Source organism: Meleagris gallopavo, chromosome 3 (genome assembly GCF_905368555.1).
Source record: "Meleagris gallopavo chromosome 3, MGAL_WU_HG_1.1, whole genome shotgun sequence".
Lineage (NCBI taxonomy): Eukaryota > Metazoa > Chordata > Aves > Galliformes > Phasianidae > Meleagris > Meleagris gallopavo.
In genome coordinates, this window is record NC_139406.1 from 83,713,997 (window position 1) to 83,736,062 (window position 22,066).

A 22,066-nucleotide genomic window follows, 5' to 3' on the forward strand; every position below is an offset into this window, starting at 1 on the left:
ACCTCTCAAAAATGATGGAGAGCGGTTCGGCAATGACCTCCGCCAGCTCCCTCAGCACACATGGATGCACCCCATCAGGTCCCATGGACTTGTGGACCTTAGTACTGCCTAGGCGTTCACGCACGTCCTCTTTCCTGACTAAAGGGAAATATCCCATTCCCCAGACCCTCTCCCTAACCTCCAGGGTGTGGGATTCCTGCGGGAGAGCCTTTTCACTGAAGACGGAAGTAAAGAAGGCATTCAGTATCTCTGCCTTCTCAGCATCCCCCGTTACCAGAACCCCCCCCTCACTTAGTAAGGGGCCCACATTCTCTCTAGTTTTCCTTTTGCTGTTAACATACTTGAAGAAGCCTTTTTTATTATCCTTTATCACTTTAGCTAGATTCAATTCCAGACGGGCTTTAGCCTTCCTCGTTGCATCCCTGCAGGCCCTGACTACATTCCTATATTCTTCCCAAGTGGTCAGACCCTTTTTCCACATTTCATGGACCTTCTTCTTTCCTTTGAGCTTGCGCATGAGCTCCTTGCTCATCCACACCTTTTCCCGATTTCTTGCTCACAGGGACGCACCGATCCTGAGCTTGGAAGAAGAGCTGTTTAAATGCTGACCAGCTCTCAGAGGCCTCCTTACCTTCTAACACCCGAGCCCACGGGATAGCTCCAAGTAGGTCCCGGAAGAGATCGAAGTTGGCTCTCCTAAAGTCCAGGGTAGCAATCCTACTTATTGCTTTGCTTCTTCCACTCAGGATCTTGAACTCCACCATCTCATGATCACTACAACCCAAACTGCCCCCAACCTTTACTTCCTTAACAAGTCCATCCCTGTTGGTGAGAATAAGGTCCAGTAACACTCCTCCCTGCGTTGGTTCTTCCACCACTTGCATCAGAAAGTTGTCTTCAACGCACTGCAAGAATCGTCTGGACCGTGTGTGCCTGGCCATGTTGGTCGTCCAGCAAATATCTGGATAATTGAAGTCCCCCATAAACACCAGTGCCTGGGAACGTGACGCTACATCCAGTTGCTTTTGGAAGGCCTCATCAGCCTCCTCTTCCTGATCAGGGGGCCTGTAGTACACACCCACAACAGTGTCACCCTTACCAGCCTGCCCCTTGATTCTCACCCATAAGCTCTCCACTGCTACATCACTCTCCCCCAAGTGAAGTTCAATACATTCTAGCTGCTCTCTCACATAAAGAGCAACTCCACCACCCCGCCTAGCCAGCCGATCTTTCCTAAAAAGCACATAGCCCTCCATGACAACATTCCAGTCATGCGAGCTGTCCCACCACGTCTCCGTGATCGCAATGAGATCATGACCTTGCGACCGCACGCAGAACTCCAGCTCTTCCTGTTTATTCCCCATGCTACACGCATCAGTATACTAATAGTATATAATAATATAATAGTAGAGGCCCTGGTAAGGCCTCATCTGGAGTACTGTGTCCAGTTCTGGGCAAAGATGGTGAAGGGCCTGGAGCATCTCCCCTATGAAGAAAGGCTAAGTGAACTGGGTCTGTTTAGCCTTGAGAAGAGATGACTGAGAGGGGACCTGATCCAGGTTTATAAATATCTGAGGTGTGGCGGCCATAGCGGTGAGGCCAGTCTGTTTTCAGTGGTACATGGAGATAGGACAAGGGGAAACGGACATAAGCTGCAGCATAGGAAGTTTCACATGAATGTGCGTAAGAACTTCTTCACGGTGAGGGTGACAGAGCACTGGAACAGGCTGCCCAGGGAGGTTGTGGAGTCTCCTTCTCTGGAGATAATCAAGTCTCGCCTGGACGCCTACCTGTGCGACCTGGTGTAGGGAACCTGCTTTGGCAGGGGGGTTGGTCTCGATGATCTCTAGAGGTCCCTTCCAACCCCTACAATTCTGTGGTTCTGTGATTCTTGTACTCATATCCGAGGCCTATAATATTTTGGCTGCTCATGCCTGGTAGAGACCAGGGATCAGCTATCACTGATCTTGCTATTATATATGCATAATTTACTCTAGAGAAGATAAGAATGGGTGGAAGCAATTTTATCTTCTCTTGGAACCGAAAATCCCTCACACCCATCCTGCCAATGCAGCTTGCAGTGATAACAGGATTCTACTTCTCTGAAGAGGAAGGGGAATCATCCAGGCAAAAATCCTTGAGAGATTAAGTGACCCTCACTTGTAATCAGAGTAATCAGAAGACTAGAGATTCTCCAGACTTTTCACAGAGCCAACTAGAGAATTTGGCTTAATCTGTGAAGAATGTTAGAAGACGGGTGTGAACTTGAAACATTCACTGAGGAATCTTAAAACTGCTTTTCCAGCGTTTGATAGTGGGTATAGCTTTCGACATACAGTAGAGAAATATTAAGGCTTCTGTAAATACCACTGAAGAATTATTGCTCTGGAATGGGTGTTACTCTGCAAATCCATGAAAGGAGGTTATAATGAGTTAGGAGTTGGCCTCTTCTCCCAGGTAACAGTGATAGGATGAGAGGTGGTGGCTTTAAGTTGCACGAGGAGAGGTTCAGATTGGATATTAAGAAAAAATTATCCTCAGAAATAGTGGTGAGGTATTGGAACAGGCTGCCTAAGGAGGTAGTAGAGTCACAATCCTTAGAAGTGTTCAAGAAACATGGAGATGTGGCCCTGAGTGATGTTGTTTAGAGGGCAGTATTGGTGGTAGATAGATAGTTGCAATAGATGGTCACAGAGGTCCTTTTTGGACTTTAATTATTCCATGATTCTATGAACACTTACCAGAGCACATGGTATTGTGGCTGTGGCTGTTTGACTCCAGCAAAGATGGTGAAAAGAAGTAAAGACAGTTTGGGTGTCGATCACGTACTCAAAAGGGTAACAGCAATCCTGCAAGAGTTTGCATGGGTGTTAGGACATCCAATATGTTTTTCTTGGACTTAGAGGATAATTTAGGTTGGAAAAGATCTGTGCAGAAACTCTAGCCTAACCTTCTGCTCAAAGTTGGACCAGCTGTATCGGTTTGTTGAGTGGAAATCTAAGATGCCACTACTAATGCAGAGTACTGTTGAAACTATGAGTTGTTTGGTTTGTTTTTCAGTATTAATCATCTTTCTGAAATGGTTTTTGTTGGTTAATAAGCTGCTAAAAGTCAGACAAACATTCAGCATTCAAACAACTGGACTAATTCTCCCCAGATCTCCTTTCACAGGAGATTTATGGAGGCCTGTGTTTTGACTAAGTTGACATATGGTGCAAAGGTAAGGGTAATGGCACAACCTTCATTTTCTTGGCAACATGAATAGGTATAACACCTGCAAGCTTATTGGCTTCCTTCTTATACTGATTGTTTTTGGAAACATCACCTTTTCTCAGACTCTGTGGTTTTTATGAGGTCAAATGCACAGCATGAGTACTGCATTCAGTCACTCTGAATTCTGGTTTTCCAGGAGTTTGCACAAACAGAAAAAGGAAAAATAAATCCAAGAAAAAGTTGTAGTCCTCAATTTTATAAACTTGCTTTTATGTGAGCTTAAGTTCTAGGGAAGAACGAGAAAGGTGATTCTTATGTTATCATAATAGGTTTCATCACCTATTGTACCTGCAGATGCTCACAAAATATGCAGAAGTGAGCTGATAGCAAGTGTAAATGCCTGAGTGCACATGCAACACTGGAGGATAAAAGGAATGCAACTTAATCTTATGTGAAATGGGGACAAAAATCCAGTCCCTGAAACCAATTTTATCCAGTACAGGACTCCCAAGACTCCTGATAGAGGTAGGTACATTAAATCCAAGCAATTCATTCAATCACTTGTGTTTGCTTTAGATGTATAATTGGTCTTTTTCTGGGGGGGAGGAGTAACATATCAGTCTTTTTTTTTTTAACAGATACTGCTCACAGTTTCTGATGGTCTTAATGGCCAAAGTAGCACACCCTCCTGATCTTCACTGCCAGGAAACAGTGTCCCAGCCACACTGACTTTCAAACCATCATTCTGCATGGAGAAACTCCAGAGTATCAGATACAACTTAATTTCCCTTCCCTTCCCTTCCCTTCCCCTTCCCTTCCCTTCCCTTCCCTTCCCTTCCCTTCCCTTCCCTTCCCTTCCCTTCCCTTCCCTTCCCTTCCCTTCCCTTCCCTTCCCCTTCCCTTCCCTTCCCTTCCTTCCCTTCCCTTCCCTTCCCTTCCCTTCCCTTCCCTTCCCTATTTAGCTTTCTCTAAAGAACCTAGGAGATATATTTTCTGAGGAACACCTCAACTTAAGAACACCTATTTCATATGCTTTCACTTAGCGTGTTCTGATGGGAAGTTAATTAAATTTCCTGAAAGAGATCCTTTCACTTGCATGCATGTCTTCTTTCAGAAATTCAAAGCCAGTGAGCAAATGTAATAGAAACAGTAGTATTTGTAGGAAATTGCACAATAAGTAGTAGATTTCTAATTTGTTTAACAAGAAAGGTTATATTTTTCACTCTAGTGTCATCCTTGCTTTCTGCACCGTAGCTCCAGTATGCAGGATTAACCATTTCATTCTGCAAATAATTTCATTATGATTTACCCTATAAAATGTCTGTTGTCTCCAAGAAGCAGAGTTGAGTCAAATAGTGCAATTCTCCTGTAATTTTTTACTGCAAATGTGGTATTAATTTGCCTTCCTTCTGCCCTCAGTTTTGAAGAACTTTCCTGATTGCACTAGGAAGCTATTCTGCTGGGGTTACAGCCACAGATATGTCTGTGAGATAGTAAGACTGCATCAGTCAACTAAGAAAGCAGGGAGTGAAGACCCCAAGACACCCATAGGACATTTCTAATGCTATGCATGGCTCAACTTTTCTACTTTTTTATTCAGACGTTGAGAGAAACTGAAATTTTTGTTACTGGTAAAATTTTTCCAGAGCCAAATGAACTTGGAGCTGGGAGAACCATGAAGGGCAGAGATAAGGATTTGCCATACGCTCATTTTGATGCATAGGCCCCATCTCTCCTCCAGCTCCCCCATGTGAGATGGGAACCATGAGCAGCCGGAGGGATATCACGGTACTGCCAGGCCACCCTGCTTTGACCTGTCAATACAGACAGTCCAGTTCTGCTTCTGGCTTGCTCACACTGCCTCCCAGTTCCACAGTTCATAGAATCATAGAATCATTAAGGCTGGAAAAGACCGCTGAGTTCATCACCACCATGCCCAGTAATCCATGGTCCTAAGTTCCACATCTCTACATTTCTTGAACACCCCAGGGATAGCGACTCCACCACCTCCCTTGGCAGCCTGTTCCAATACTTCACAACCTAGTGCTAATTCACCAGGACCTAACCTGGTGCTGGCATATCCTTCCCTCCTCTTCTTTGCATCTTTCTCTTTACTATCTTTCAACATAAACATTTACATATGTCAGACTTCTTAAAGGTCAAAGCCATCTATGGTGTTATTCCACCTGTCAGTGCTACTTGAAATGTGACATGTTTATTCTGGCCCCTGAATAACTCTCTCTGTATAACCCGCTGAATAAAGGGATTTTGCTACCTGAACAGGAGGATACACATAAGTCTTTGAAGGCCAAAACCTTCAAAGAAATCAAAGCAGAATAATACAACCAAGAACTCAATAGGCAGGAAACCAATGTGGCTTCATTTAAACTTTAACTACTGTCCATCTTTGGTTTTTTGTTTGTTTGTTTGCTGTTGTTGTTGCTGTTGTTTTAATTATTTTTTACTCTATTTTCACCCTGTAACCTTTTCAAGGTCTGACTTAATTGCTGGGAAACAAACATAATAGAAATTATTTCACAATACTAGGGCACAAATGCCTACATGCAGCATTATAAGCGTAACAGAAAACTGCAATTGGAGGCATTGCTTAAAGATATTAAGAGCATATTTCTCTTAGGAATATTTTAAAGAATGTATAGTAAGTGTGACAAGTGTGGTAATAGCAATACTGTCAAGCTGGACTCAGTGCAGTAATAGTGTTACTCTGCCCTTACGAATCTCACGTAAGCCTGCAAGACCATTTTATTATTCTTGCCTTGCAACACTCTAATGAAATCAATGGCAAACAAATCCCATAATTTTCCTGGGACTTTAGTCTTCATTAAAAACATATAACAAGGTTAATTACAAAGTATTCAGTTTTTAATACTGCTGTTTACTTTCAGATACAATGCCAAGGTTTGGAAATCTACTGTCCAATTAAACTGTTTATGCAAATCTGTGGCAGGTTCTTGATTGCCTCATTAGAGCTTAAGAGTAGTTGTTTATTGTTGGCTTAGGTTTTTTTTTTTTTTTTTTTTTTTTTTTTTTTTTTTTTTTTTTCCCTGAACACCTTATGTCGTTAAATCCGAATTTCACACCCAACTGCTCACATATTAGGAAGTGAGGTGGAGGTGTGACCCTAGAATGTGGGCAGTGAGGAAAAGCAGGGCCCATCTCTCTGACCAGTGTCAATCAGTAGTATCTGTAATTATGCCATAATCATACTTTACACTGAAGCAAAAAGAATGAGAATGTGGTCCATGAACTTCACAATAAATTGGTCTATAAGCAATTCATCTTAAACCAGTGCAAGTAACTAAGGTAGTGACTGTCTCCTGATCTGTTCTAGTTGAGGGAAACAACAGCTGGTGAACTTGTACATATTATGTACTCATCATGTCTGTGTGTATGAGACTCATATGATCTATGTTAAGCAGACAGATAACAGCATTTCTTCTCCTTAGGGTCCTACCTTTCTCCATTTGCTTTGTAGATTATTTGCACACTTTATGTTGGACGCAGTGAAGTTAGACACCTTCAGAAGTTAATAGTTCCCAATAGAAAAGTGAACACCTTCCTTTTTGTGCCTGAAGGTGTGACTGAAGGTCATTTGCATCATATTACACATAATGCCAGATGATCAATGCTACTACTGCCCTCTAGCAAGGCACACAGCAGGAATGAAGAGCCAAATTGTTGGTCCAAATTTATACCCAGTTCAAAGTGCTCAGCAACCATTGCTCTATCCCCCTTCACTTATTTCCCAACAGTATCATGAGCTGATTTTTCCTATTTCAAGTCCTTAAGATGCAGTTAAAAAATGAGAGGCTGATCTTGATTGCCTTTTGTTTTTCTGATTCTTATAATTTCAAGCTTTCCTACATGACCTTAAGGTCTAGAAACTTTCTCTATTTAACAAGTAAAAAAAAATAAATTCTCATGTAGTTGTGGAATGCTGGGAGCTGGAGTTAGAGGGAAAGTACTCTATACTGATACACTTGTGATATAATTAGGAAAGTCACCAACCATGCTTCCAGCAGCATAGTGTTCCTCTTGGCCTTCCTCAGCTCTGGGCAAGAAAACTCAGCTGCACTGATCCTGAAATTGCTCACATTCCTTGGCTGTATATGGTACAAGAGCTGGAGCCCTGTGGTCAGCCCCTTTTCTCTATCTTGCAGCTGCAATTAGAGAAAGCAAAAGCTGTGTTGTGGTACCCCTGGGAGAGAAGATGCTCATTGCTGTGCCCTCTCTACAGTTGCATGTGGGACCAATGATCTAAGGCATTACTTAGTGGCAAAATGCTGTGTATAATGAAGCGAGAAGTTTTAATTGTAATCTCTGTTGTGGGTTAATCCTGGTAGGCCGTTAAGTACCCCAAAGCTGCTCACTTACTGCTCCCTCTATTGCAGTGTACTGGAGGAAGAAAAAAGGGGAGCAAAAAGTGAGGAAAATTGTAGATCAAGATAAAATAGAAGTTCAAGAAGAAAAAAGTGAAAGAAGAAGAAAACAGAACAAAACAATAGCAAAAAGAATCCCACAAGTGATGCCAAGGGAACCAATCACCATCCCCAGTGGGCAGCTTGATGCCCAGACAGTTCCCAAGCAAACGATGGTATGTCTCCTGAAACTCCCTTCTCTTCATTTTACTGCAGAACATAATGTTAGATGGCATAGAATAGATCCTTGGTTGGTTTGAATTATCTGCCTGGTTATTTCTGCTCTTGGCACTTTACGTACCTCCAGTTCATAGAGGGGGAAAGCAAGAGGGCCTTGACGTTGTGCAAAATATTCAGTAACAGCTAAAACACTGATGTGATATCAGCATTGCTGTGGTCGTAAATCTAAACCACAGCTTCATATGAGCTGCTACAAAGAAAATTAACTCCAACCCAGATGGGCCTGGTACAGCACTCTTTGAAAAGGTTAATCCTGAACTCTATTAGGAAACACTATCAGTGATTTCAACAGAATTTACTAACTGTTCATTATTCTGCTCCATCAGTATTTTTCCTCTGACCAGTAGGAAAGGATTTGAATAAAAGAAAAGGCAAAGTAAACCCTCATCCTCTTGGGACAAAATGTTCCTGCCATTTTCCTACTCTTTTATTTCAAAGCAAGAGTTTCAGGAGTAGCCACAGAAATGAGTATTATGAACCGCAAGCATACCTAACGTTATCCAACATAAAATGTGTCAGAAGAAAGTCCAGGAATATCAGTCATTGTTATGCCGGGCGAGGGGAGTCAGACCAGTTCTTGGTGCAATACGTCACTCTGTGAACAAGCCACAGCCAGGCTCAGAAGTAAACTTGTCACTCCAGTCTCTGCTTGCAGACATGATTGAACATGCGCTGGTACTGCTGGGTTTTTTTTGCTTTGGCTGGGTCATATTCCCCTAGAGATCCAAAGATTTTTGACAGCGATTGTTGAGTTTGGAGTGGTTTCCCATTACCTGTCAAGGTGAGCGTTGCACTTGCAGTCTTACCTTGATCTTCACTCAAGACATGGCTGCCCAGTATGGGAGCAGATGGGTTTTGTGTTGTTCAGTTTTCAGTTGTGTGGTCTTCTCCAGTAAGGCATTTTTTCCAGGATATTCCCTTGAGGTTTTGTTGAAGGCTTTTAAAGGATAAAAGCTGAATGGAGGAGAAGTGTGAACATTTCTCAGAAGAAAGTGTGTTGGATTTTATATATGTGTGTTTGAGCACATGTATTTGTATAAGATACATATGTATGCTGCCGATGATGCTGCACACCAGCTGGGAGATTTGGCCCCTGTGATAGTCCTGGGAACTGCTCATGGTGCTATCATAGAACTGAAGAACTGAATGCTGGTAAAATTTGATGCATATTGACACATGGCTGAAGTTCACAGCCTCCTCTCTTCCCATTTGGAACTCTGAGGAGCCCTACTTCACCATCCCCTTCAGATGTGAATAATCTTTTTGGGATTATAAGGTCTCCTAGCTCAAAGTTGAGTTGCTCTCATCAGAGTTGCGACTGAATCAGGGCCTTGCAAAGCAGTTTGTAAGTGATCAGGGGGATTTCTCATACCAGTCGTGAAAATCTTTGTTTCTGCTTTTTATTGTATGTAGTTTTATGGGAGCTCTGCAATACGCAGTGACTATAGGAGCAATTGTTACCAAGTTCACTGCACAAACTGTGCAGTGTCAAGAGTCAAGATGGAAATGCCACAGATGTTTCTTTGCATGAAAATCTTTAATTCTTTTTGGTAGTAATTCTGATAATAATAATTACATCACAGTGAAATCTTGGCTTCATAGAGTATCCATAAAAGGAGCAAACCTGAGTGAAAATACTAAATTCCTCTTACCTGTCCTCGGGGCTGCACAGACTGCATCTACACACAGCTGTGACTTCCTTCATTCTCTGAGGTCTAAGAAATCCTCAGCTAGAGACATCCATAAAAAAAGTCTGTTCAAAGCCTTGCATCTGTTATTGAGGAGAGAAACGATATTTACTTCTTTTCTCATATGTAAAAGCTTTTCCTTATATGTACAGTAAGTGATTGCTCCCTCTCTTTCTAAAGAGCATAGGCAACGTTTTTGGTACTTAAAAGTGTTTCTTACAGTAAACAGCTGTAGGATTAATAAATCTTTTAAGGACCATCATGGCAAGATTTCTGTTACAATGCAGATAGCACGTGAGATGCCAAAAACAAGTGCTGTGGAAGTCGCAGAAAAGAATCAGTTTAGCAGAGAAGCTGGAAAAAGACAGCAGTGAAAGTAAATGGAAAGAAATGTCTCAACACACAGTTGCCAGAAGCCCAGTTTCTGTGATATGGACCAAAATTGTTGCTGACATTTTTGGTAATGCAGTTTCTTCTAATTCACTTAAAGTCACCATCTGCACTCTGACCCCATCCACTTTATTCCCTGGGTGTATCAAACCGACCTCACAAGTCTGCAGGACCCAGATGTTCTCCTGCAAAATGATCTTCCTGCAAGGGCTGGGGCAGTGTGATACATATGGATCTGGGGCCATCCATTTACCCCCTAACAGCAAAACTCTGACTGAGAAAAAGCAACTTTACGTACGGATTTTGCACTCTGGCTTTTTTTTTCTAGCATTAAGTCTTGCTTAAACTTTGTTATGAATGTCTGCAGCAATACTTAATGCTTTGTGGCTATGACTTTTGCTGTTCTGGCTGGATCTATAAGTGGTACAGGCCTACATAGTTGTAGTGAAATCAGAGGAACGATCCTGATTTGCACCAAATCAGAGAAACTGGAGCTTACACTGAAAATCGGAATAAAACAGTCTTGTATAGAAGGTAGCACTGGGTAATGAGGCAAGGACTGCAGCCAAGGATTTTGGACGTGTATTTATGAGCCTTAGAGCCACATTTCTCATTGCTAAGAAAATAATACCCAGTCTGTCTCTTGTTAATGTAATTATCCTCTCTTTCAGGAGAATTAGAAAGTCAAGGCAGATTTAGAAACTGCTGTTCTGGTGTTTTGTACGCTGAAAAAGGAGAAGGCTTACAAGAAATTTTGTGGTACAAATTGTGTGTTTCCTTTGTCTTTTGAAAAGGTTCAATTACCTGTCCTCTTCTACCGACAATCATTGACCCATAAGTGTGAATAATTTGTTTTGCCCCAGAAAATTTCAGCTGGCACTAGGTCTGACTAAGAGAAATTGTTGTTTCAGCAATAATCTCTATTGATGTGCTGTGTATTAAGCAATAAGTGGCTGCTGAAATTGATTAATCATCAAAGTGGAGATGAGATTTTAAGGCAGTTTTAAATTCTACTCATTGCACTCACTTTTTTTTTTATTAAATATCCTCTCATGGCGGTGTTATGCTACAAGATGAATACATTTTTTTTTTCTTTTATCAGACTTCTCTGTGTCATACATTATTTTCTAAACATTTGGGATGTTTGAAAATGCCTGATACAGGCAGCTCCATTTCCAGGAGAAAAGGATAACCTTATCTTTTAAAATGCATTTGTCTGTAGTTTCTGGCATGACAGCAGAGTATTTTTTTTTCCCACTTTGTAATCTACTGGACAAGGAGAATTGCCAGAGCAGGTCAGCTCCAAGGTTGATGCAGGCCAGCTTTCTGCAGCTGGCAGTAGGCAGCACCAGCTGCTTCAAAGGAGGGGACAAGAAGTTTCACAGCTAGTGGCAATTTGAAAATTAGCCTTTTGAGAAATTTCCTCCTGACTTCCATGAGTGGAAAATTCATCTATGCCTGGAGGCAGGAAGGTTTGCAGATTTTCCTCTTCTGCTTTTTTTTTTTTTTTTTTTCCCCTTTCCTTTGGATTTGCTACTATAATTCTGGCTATTTTTGAATACCAATACAAAATCTTGGACCTTTTTGATTCCTATGAAGGTCTTGGCCTTGATGATATGCCAAAAACTTTCATAGGCAAATTGAAATTGCTGTGAAACATAGTGTGCTTGAGTCAGTCGAGAGCTGGTCACCTTTCAGCCTCGGCAAGTCTGTTGTGTTCTGATAGTCTGTGTTATCAGTGCTAGCAAGTTATCAGGCTGCTAGTTTTAGGCCACAGTAGTTGTTATTTCCTTGTTGTTTTTCCTTCCTCTTTTTACCTCCTTGAGCTGCATCTACTTCAGGGCAGGTGTCTTCTCTATGTGGCTTTTACAGCTCTTGGTTTGCTAGGGATGTTGGCTATTTGTCAAAGGAAAATATGCATTAATTTCTAATGTAAGCTACTTCAAGGGGAGCTGAATGCTTTCTTCATTTGTTCTAGCCTTTGTTTGATTTAATGTGAGTGAAACAAAACAAAACAAAAAGAACAAAACTAACACCTCTGCACATAAAACTTGTCACTGTGCAACTTGCAAACCATGTAGACCAAAGTACAAAGTTTTCTGACTCTCCAAAGAATTTATGAATTTGGAGAGCTGTGAGACAATGAAGTTGAGATATTTTGATGGTCATCTGTTGTGCTTCAGGCCTCCAATCCCCACACCTACCAGGTTTCTTACTTATCCCTAACTATCAATGCTCATGAAAACAAGGTAATTTGACTGTATAAGAGTGTTTTATGCTGACAAAGTCTTTCCACTGAATTTCCTACAGGTGTGAGACAGGGTTATGGGTGTATTGGTTGGAGAATAGGAGTTTCCTGCTTTCCCTGTATCTGATCTCTGAACTTTCCGAACATATAGACCAAAGCTTTGAAGTGCCACTAAACTTGACATCAGTTTCTCTTTTCACTCAAAGTCCTTCTGCTGATCTTTAAAGCAATAGGTTTCATGTTTAGACAAATCTCACCCTGTTTATTATCTCTTTGTATGAGATCAAATACTTTGCAAAGGAGACTGCAAGGAAAAGCATGGTTTTCTTTAACTTTTTTAAAAATCTCAGTCATCAGGGATTCTGTTAGAGACTGAAAAAGGCTTGCTCAGCAGTTTGTAGAATTTTTTACTGTGTTGTTCTGCTATTTCACTTTGTCTAGAGAGCCATTTTGATTGTATCCTGTTAATTCCCCAGAAAGACATTTGATGAGCTACAGGGGATGAAGGCCAATTCCTAAATTTTATTAGTCTGGCCATTAAGAAATCAATTTTAAAGTCTCTGTGCTTCTGAATGGATGTATGACTACAACTCCAGTTCTAGAAAAAACCAAGATCCCAAAGCATTTACACAGATAGAGAAATTTGTAACGATTTCTGCAGTGCATCTTGTCACTGTGTTTAATTTTGCTACAGTCCTAATGGCTGGATGAATGTGGTGTGGGCATGGGTAAACACATGCAATAAGTATGTATAATGTCTTTGTGTTGGAAGGGAAGTATACCTGCATATATCTAATCAGATTTGAGGATTTCTGAATTTTAAAATCCCGTTGGGCAACAGTGCTCTATTTGAACTTTAAAGTCAACTTTCAGGCTATATTGAGAATCAAGGTCAATTGATGCCACCATTTTCACTACATCTTCTGATCCAGCACAAGGCAAAGTAGGGACATGGTCCTGTACAACTGAAGAACTTAGGCTGCTCTGAAAGTAATGCCTCCTATTCATTTCCATGAAAGCTACAACAGATATAAAGAGCACAAGAATGCTATTTGATAGAGTGAATTCTCAGCTATAACATGTAGTATTTTTTAACACAGTCATCACCATTAACTATGCATTTTTGCTAGTGATTAACAAGAGCCTTCATGCCACTCTTGTAAAAATCTGCCCCAGTGGAGGTGACCAACTCTCTCTGTTACCACTGCTGTAATGCACCACCCACTGCTAAATTCTTCTCACATCCACTGTCTCCATTAATGTTCAGCAAGTGTTAACGGGTGCAATTTGTTCTTTATGGAGGAATTCAATTACAGAACTTTGCTTCATGTGCGCTTCCATGTCAAATGCAATTTTAACAAACTGCACACCAACAAAATGTAATGGAATATTGGTGGGAAGTTTCAGCCTATACTGCCAGCATCCACTTCTGACACTGTAGGCCAATATCATAAAATAGAAGGCATTACTTTTGGAGCAGTCCTCACAATTGAGATTGGTTTTGCTCACTGTCAGTAGCCTGGCAATGATGCATATCAGCTGAGATTGGACTAGGAGACACTACTCTCAGAATCATGGCAGTTCTGGTATCTAAAAGAGGGTTTTTTACTCATATTTGTGTCATAGTTTTCTGTTTTCAGAGTGCTATTTTGTCAAGCAATAGCTTTGCTGTGCCAGTTTATCAAGTCTTCATGGTTTTTGTGCTAATCAGTTTTTGTCAGAAAATACGTTTCTTTTCATCCTGGGAAAATAATTCCTTTGGCAAAAATAAATACCATTCCTTTGCTATCATTTATCTGCCTGGTGCTTATTATCAGTATACAGCAGCAGCACCTCAGGAATTTTCAAAAGCAGAACTTATGATAAGAAGAAAATATGACAGCTATTTTTTCTTGTTGGTTACCTTTAGTTCTCCTCTTGTTCTTCCTATCCTCCAGTGAGGACAGTAACCTTTCTCTGCCTAAGCCCATGGGTCTTTGTGCTTGCTGATCAGGGCTAACGTACTTGTAGCACTTTCTGTTCAGGTAGAGACGTGGAAAGCCTGGGTGCCAGTCAGTGCTTCAGCAAAACTGCACAAGGAAGTATAGGTGGAGCCAAAATTTGCAGGAGAAGAGGGAAATTGTTTTGCAGGATATCATGAACATTTTGAACCTCTTCTCTGACAATACAGTTTTGCCCCTCAGGTCCCATTGCTTGAAGCATTCAAGTGCTGGGTTCTGTTTTAGATGAACTGGATGATAGGATTCCTTCCATTAACTTTCATGGAAGAGTAACTTATTCACAGCTCAGTAGATCACGTTAAACCTGAAGGAACTAAAGAGAGCCAACCTGAGTTTTCAGGGAGAAGAAATGATGTGAAGGGATCGATTAGGAAAATTCTTATGTCCCAATCCTATTTCATTTCTCTTATCCCTCTGTTTCATAGTATTAAGACTCTGCACAGTGCTTTATCGGTCTCTTTGGCAGAGCTCTCTCATTCGTAGTTATCTGACTCTGCTTCATTTTTATGCCCATATCGTTGGTTTATTGGATTGGACAGCTGACTACAAGCCATCCAGGGAGACTGTCGGCAGTAGAATATTGCATTACTGAAGTGAAAAGAAAATCAGCTTCTGTACATTTGATGCTATTTGCTGAACTAAACAGAAACATCCTGAGATATTTCCCAGGAGCAGACAATTTTTTACTGAAATAAAGCCATGCTATCTACAGGCAACTGGACATTGCTAAACTAATGCCCCCAGCACCATATAAAATCACATAAAAATGAGTTACAGAGGTATGAAGCAGCTGCAATATGGCATAGCTAAATCTAGTTTACATCCCAGCTCAGGATCTGACTCTGCATCTGGAAGGCAGCGTTAGCATAAACCCAAGGGAAACCCTATGGGCGGATTCTGGGGGTCTTGGATTAACCACAGGTTAATGGTGCATCTAACAGCGGTTAACCCTCAAATGCACTCTAGACTCTCATCCTATAGTGAGATGGCAATATAAGCTTGCAGCCAAGAAAGTAAACCACATCCTGGGCTGCATTAAAAGAGGAGCAGCCCACAGGGAGAGGGATGTGATTGTCTCCCTCCACTCTGTCCTCTTAAGGTCCCATCTGGAGTACCGTGTCCAGGCCTGGGGCTCTCAGAGTAAGAAGGTCTTGGACCTGCTGGTGTGGAAGCTGTGAAGATGATCAGAGAGCTGGAGGACCTCTCCTACACAGCAAGGTTGAAAGAGCTGGGGTTGTTCAATCTACAAAAGAGAAAGGTAGACCATGTACCAATAGAACCTAAAAGAAGAATACAAGAAAGATGGGGAGGGACTCACTCTGTCAGGGAGTGTAGTGATAAGACAAAGAGTAGTGGCTTTAAACTAAAAGTGGGTAGATTTAATTCAGACATTAGGAAGAAAGTCATTTTCATGGTGGTGGTGAGGCACCAGCACAGACTGCCCAGAGAAGCAGTGGATGCCCCATCCCCCTGCAGGTGCTCAAGGCCAGGATGGATGGGGCCCTGGGAAGCCTGAGCTGGTGGAAGATGACCCTGTCCATAGCAGAGGGGGAGGTTTGATCTTGATGGTCTTTAAGGTGTCTTCCGACCCAAAACATTCTAGAGTAACAAATGCTCTATGGTGTTGAATCAAGCGAATCAAAACTCAAGTAGTTTGTATCCAGTCTTGGGTACAAATCTGAGCTGAATGTGGCAATATAAACTTAACTGAAGCAGCCCTCCCTACTTCTAAATCCTTGCCCAATCTAAATATTATTTACTGGTGCAAATTTACTTAATTTCATGAGTGGAGGAAAAGTGTTGACACTTTCTAACAAGGGGAACCCACCTGCTAAACAAAGCAACACAACACATCAAACTGACATTGCTTTTCTAAACTGTATCATCTTCCTGTATTTAAACAATCAGCCACACGTTCACTGTGAAAATAAACTGGTCTTGTACAACACTGAAAAGCCCCTGATGGTTGGAACTGGTGGGAAAGCAGATGAATCAATAACAACTTCATTGCTTTGATCCCTCTAAGATTCTTTTATTATACTGACAGAAATATGAAGCAGAAGGGCGCAGGGTGGTAGTCAGATAGACTGATGTTAGAATGTGTAACTAGGAATAATGGGATATAAATTGAGCAGAGAGACCCTCTTAACACTAATGTCTTGTGCTGCAGAGTCTCCCCTAGGACAGGAAGCAACAGTTAGCTGATTAAATGAGTCATTTAAAATGATTGGAAAAAAATGTTGGAAAATATACTGCAGGGAACAATTGCAGAGACAGACTAGCAGATATTTCTCTTCATTGTCTGTTATTATCTGCATTCATATTTTTAGCAATGTTCAAAAAGTAGAAGTGAGGTAAATGGAGGCTGTGCTTTTCTGTTGCCCAGCTGCATAGGCTGGAAAAAACAGTTTTGATTTCTTTACAGTATTACTTAAGTAAAGAACATTGACCTTTTCTTTAAAAAGGAGAAGAGGCACATTTATAAACTGAAAAGGTGAGGAATTGCCACCATGTCAGTTTAAACTCAGACAGGAAGATCAAACATTGAATTTCAGTGCTATGACAGGAAGACTCCTCAGCACCTCCAGCAGTAATGTATGTTTAATCAAGGGGAAATATTTTTTTTCTTGTACAAGTGCTTGGAATCTCTAATTCATTTTGCGCAATATTTATTAAAATCCTGGCTAAGGACCTTGTCTTGCTGTTCTTTGTTTTCCTGTTTTCAAGTATACATAGAAGATTTTTATTATTATTATTTTATAATTTGGATTTCTTTTTGCATTAAGTATTGGACCTTTCTGGTGATGGGGAGTCATCTCTACATGCAAACATAATTGGATTTCTAGCCACTTGATACAGCCTGCTATGCTGCTAGAATGGCTGACATGGAGTGAATATACTTAATAATCCTTGGGATCCTGGGCAGCCTGATCTGGTGGGTAGCAACACTGCCCATGGCACAGGGTTGGAGCTTGGTGATCTTTAAGGTCCCCACCAGCCTAAGCCATTCTTTGATTCTATGATTCTATGATAATTGAGGCACTTTGAGTTTTTAGTGATTTAAATGCAAGAGAATGTTTCCACATTTGAAATAAGTGGAATAGGTATTAACTTCCATTAGTTTCAAGAATTGAGTCAGGAGAAAGACAATTAATGCCCCTCTTTTCCCCATCACTTTGCTGGGGACTTCAGACTGCCTTGCTGAAATTTTCATTGCTAAGCAGAACAGCAGAGACATTATTTGGGTACAGAGCAACTTGGAATCAGCCAGAATTTCAGAAGCCTGTAATCTCCAAATAAGTTTGCTCTCTTCATGGCCCTGAGCCTCTTGCTCTGCCCAGTTCTAATTCTGACTGTCTCCTGGGCCTGCATTATCAAAATGTTGACATCCATCCATGTCCTTGAGAAAGAATGACAGGTTCAGGTTTGGCGATTAAATGACCAGAAATTTCTTCATTTGATTTAATTTCAGGAACAGACAAAGTGTGTTACACTTGGCAATAAGGTGCCCTTTCTTACAAGATAGACACTGTTGACACTGTTCTAGTCAGAAAGCATACTTTGTTTGGTTTTATTTTCCTCTGAAGGACAAACAAGCTGAGTGTGTGCATGTGTATGTATAATTAGATATATGTAGGTCACTCTGAAAGTAATGCCTCCTATTTATTTCTGTGGAAGCTGCAACAGATACAAAGAGCACAAGAATACTATTTGATAGAGCAAATTCTCAGCTCAATCTCAGAAAGGTTATTTTTCAGTGTAGTCACAACTATTAGCTGTGCTTTTTCCCCTGCAATGAACAGGATTCTGCATACTGCACTTGTTAAAATCTGAACTAGTGGAGGTGACCCAATATAAGTCACCACTGCTGAAATTCACCACTCGCTTCCTTGCTGTTTGGTCTCCATCAGTGTTCAGCAAGGGTGGATGAATGTCAATGGGTTCTATTTTTTCTGCATGGAGGAATTCAGTTCCACACCTTTGCTTCATACACACTTCATGTCAGTTGCCATGCTGTCAGACTACCCTTCTGCTGTTGTCTGTTGTACAGCAACAATATGTAATGCAATATTGGTGGGAAGGTTCAACCTCTGCTGCCATACCATCAACATCTGTCTTTGACCCCATGGGCAAAGCATTCATTTTAATGTAGCTCTTGTACATATATCTATATACATGAAATTGTTAGTATGTCTGCGTGCATACACAAGGTTTACAAAAGGCAGATGTCAGTGGGAGATCAAAGACATTTAGACTAATTTTAAGCCTAAAAGCTTTAGCAGTGTCCTTTATCTCTGGATAAAGAAGGTGATTCAAATGTAATGCTTCTAATAATTCCACTCTTTCTAAGCCCAGGTGGACACTAACATTTTTCAGATGACTGAAGAGAGCTCCTGTTCGTACATGGGCCTGATTATTTATGGCAGAGACGTGAGTAGTGCAGAAGGTACAACTCTAGGCCCAAATGAAATGGTTTTAAGCCAGGCTCTGTTCTGCACAACCCTATTTTCCATCAGCTTGGAGGCCTTTGGAGCCAAAGCTTTTTACTGCTGTTTATCAAACAGAGCTGCTTCCCATTTGGGAAGCTCACTAGGGGCCCCTCGCTGCTGCTGGGCTGCAGCAGCATTAAGAAACCCTCCAGTGGTGTAGACTGAAATGTTGCTTAGAGACATCACTTGCCTAAATTCCTCTTACTCTGCTAATTCTCTGGGATTTTAGGGTTAGCCAAATGTTGATACTTTGTCTTCCACCTATAAAAATGTGTATGCAGTAGATAGGCACCAGCTGTGGGAGAAATGTGGCCAGTGTTGGGCTTCTCCACTCCCTCCTCCTTCTTGCAGCTCTCAGATAATGGAACCCACAACTCCTCCTTCTCTCCCCTTAGATCTAGGGGTCTAGGATCATGATTCGTGCTCCCCTGCACCATACCACTCTCACCTCTCCCCCCTGGTTTCAACTAATCCTCATGTTGTAGGATGAAAAGAAGCAATGCTAGTTGATTCTTACACAATGTGCTCTGAAATGGCCATGCATCAAATGAGAGCCCTGACATGCAGCCTTGTACAGCATGCAAGTTGCTATTTACAGGTCCCAGCTTGGTGGCCATGTCTTATTATTCAGAACCAGTTCACTAAAGGTAGAATAACCCAGAAAAAATCCAGACACTCAGATCACAGTGCCTGGAAGCCACTTGCAATTTATTGTTTGTGTGGTTTGATTTGGCCTCTACTGTCAGATTGCAAAGGATCTCGAAGCATTCCAGATGTAAATTATACTCCACAAACTTGTCCTTTTTATGATGGAGTGTCTTCCTTGCATACTACAAAACCAATTAAAAAGCAGTCTTTCCATTTGTTTAAGATGAATGTAATTTTTCTTTTAAAGGAACAGGGAAAGGATGCCTTTGTGTTGCCAATCAAAACTGTACAGAAGAAGCCACACCATTTTCTTCCTTCCTTTCTTTCTTTTTTTTTTTTCTTTTCCATGTTTTGTTAATAGTGAACCAAATTATTTTATGAACCTCTAAGAACTGTGTCTTCAAGGGAGCATTAAGTGACCCACTACATCATCGTAGTATTTGTTATATCTGATCATAAATGTGTTTTGATACTTCAAGAGCAACGGTGCCGATCTTCAATAAATAAATGTTTAAACTCATAACAGCTACAGTATTGCACAGGCTTGTTTGAGTATTCTAATCATCATGCAATAAATAGTTGAAAATGGAGAACTAATTTCTGGATAAAGGATAATTATGTTGCAAGAGAAGGTGAATGACTCCATCAGTCCTTTTGAACAGAATCCTTAAGGTTGGAAAAGACCTCTGAGATCATCCAGCCAGTCATCAGCTCATTCCCTCCATGCCCACTAAACCATGTTCCTCAGTGTCACATCTCTACGTTTCTTAAGCACCTTCAGGGACAGTGACTCCACCACTTCCCTGGGCAGCCTGTGCCAATGCTTCACCACTCTTTCTGAGAGGAGATATTTCCCAATATCCTACTTGAAGCTCCCTGGTGCAACCTAAAGCCATCATCTTTTATCCTATCACTAGTTACCTGGGAAAAGAGGCCAACCCCCCCCCCCCCTCACTACAACCTCCTTTCAGATCATTGTAGAGAACGAAACGATTAGAGCCAGGTACAACCAGGCCAAAGAAATTAACTGTGGGAATCAGGTTGAGGGACTGCTTTGAGCAGAAAACCAAACTCTTGGTATTGAAACAGACCAGAGACTGTGTGCACAGACCCTCTCCCTCATCTTAATCTTTAGCTTGGGCGCTCATCTGTTGCTTAGCTTCGACAACTCTGATTAAACATGCTGAGGGTGAGCATCTCACTCTGGTGAACTAATGTCTTGCCAAGTCCTGATACACCCCATCAGAGCCTCACAGATAGGGTAAGCCTTCCCTTAGTTGCTGTGGTTGCCTGTCTCAGTGTGGATGAGCGCAGCCACAAGGCACTCAGCTACTGCCCCTGTGCTGATACATTTGGCACCTGGTAGCTAGATGTGATGTGCTGGGAGCAAACTCAGCATGGTGCTGGGAGAAATCAAGGGTTCTGGGGCTCCTGCTGGTTGCATCCTCTCATTTCCTCATTCCCCAAAATCTTGTGCCCATTTGCAGCTGACAGTAGGGTGGAGAATGAAGGGAATACTCTCTTTCCTTCAGTTGATGGCACATACAGGTCCTATCTCCTTATTACATGTGTTGGTTTATATAATTGTCAGGCTGTTTCCTTAAGCCCAGCTGTAGTTTTTGACTCAGTTCCATCAGTTACAGCTGGTAAGAAAGTGATTTTTTGCTGTATTTAAATTAAATATTTTGATGGCTTAGCTTTTCATTGGAGGTTCATTTCTGACTAAGTTGTTTTGGGTTAGAGTTGTTAAAAAGAAGAAAATAAGTTTAGCTTTTTCTATAAGAGTGCATTAATACTGGGGAAAGGCATGAGGATGATATGTCTGCTATAGAGCTGCTTTGCATTAAACCCCATGTATATTGCACCAGTATAACTTTAGCATCCTGGAACAGTTTGCAAACCTATTTATTTTTGTATGAAGCTGTTATCATTCACAGCACAACAAGTAAAGAAGCAGCATTGGAAAGAATCTTGTCTGGGATGAGCATGAAAGGGTTTTCTGTCAACCTACTCTTGAGTGTGTGCGGAATAGTACTGTTACAGCTTTTGAAAGATGGTACTGGATACACTTCTGAGACAAACGGTCATGACATAGTGACAGTGATGGATGAGGATACGTGGTCTGGCTTACCTGGAGATATTTCTTGCTATTGCAGGACTGCCACTGCTCTGCAAGGCTGGATACTGGGATGTGTGGTACACATAAAGCAGGAATTAAAACATATGAGCTTTTGTAATTTCAATGAGGATATGAGAGCCGTGAGTAAGCAACTGAATTTCTTTTAGCAGGAGGGGTAACATACAGCATTTCGCATCTGAAACCCTTATGCCTCTGCTCTTTCCACATGCATGTGATCATACTGCAGAGGCTGGTGCCACTAAGCTTCTTATAATTATTGAATCACAGAATAATTAATATAGGAAAAAACCTCTAGGATCACTAAATCTGACCCACCCCCACTACGCCCACTAAGCCATGTCCCTCAGTACCACATCTCCTTGGCTCTTGAACACCTCCAGGGTTGGTGACTCCACCACCTACCTGTGCAGCCTGTTCCAGTGTATGAGCACTCTTTAAGAAAAGAAGGTTTTCATAATATCCAACTAATTCTTTGAGAACACATGCACAAACCTCCCCATGCTTTATTTTCCGGTGAGACACTGCACTGAACCTGGATGCACGCACTATGCGTGATCTGTGGATGGCTTC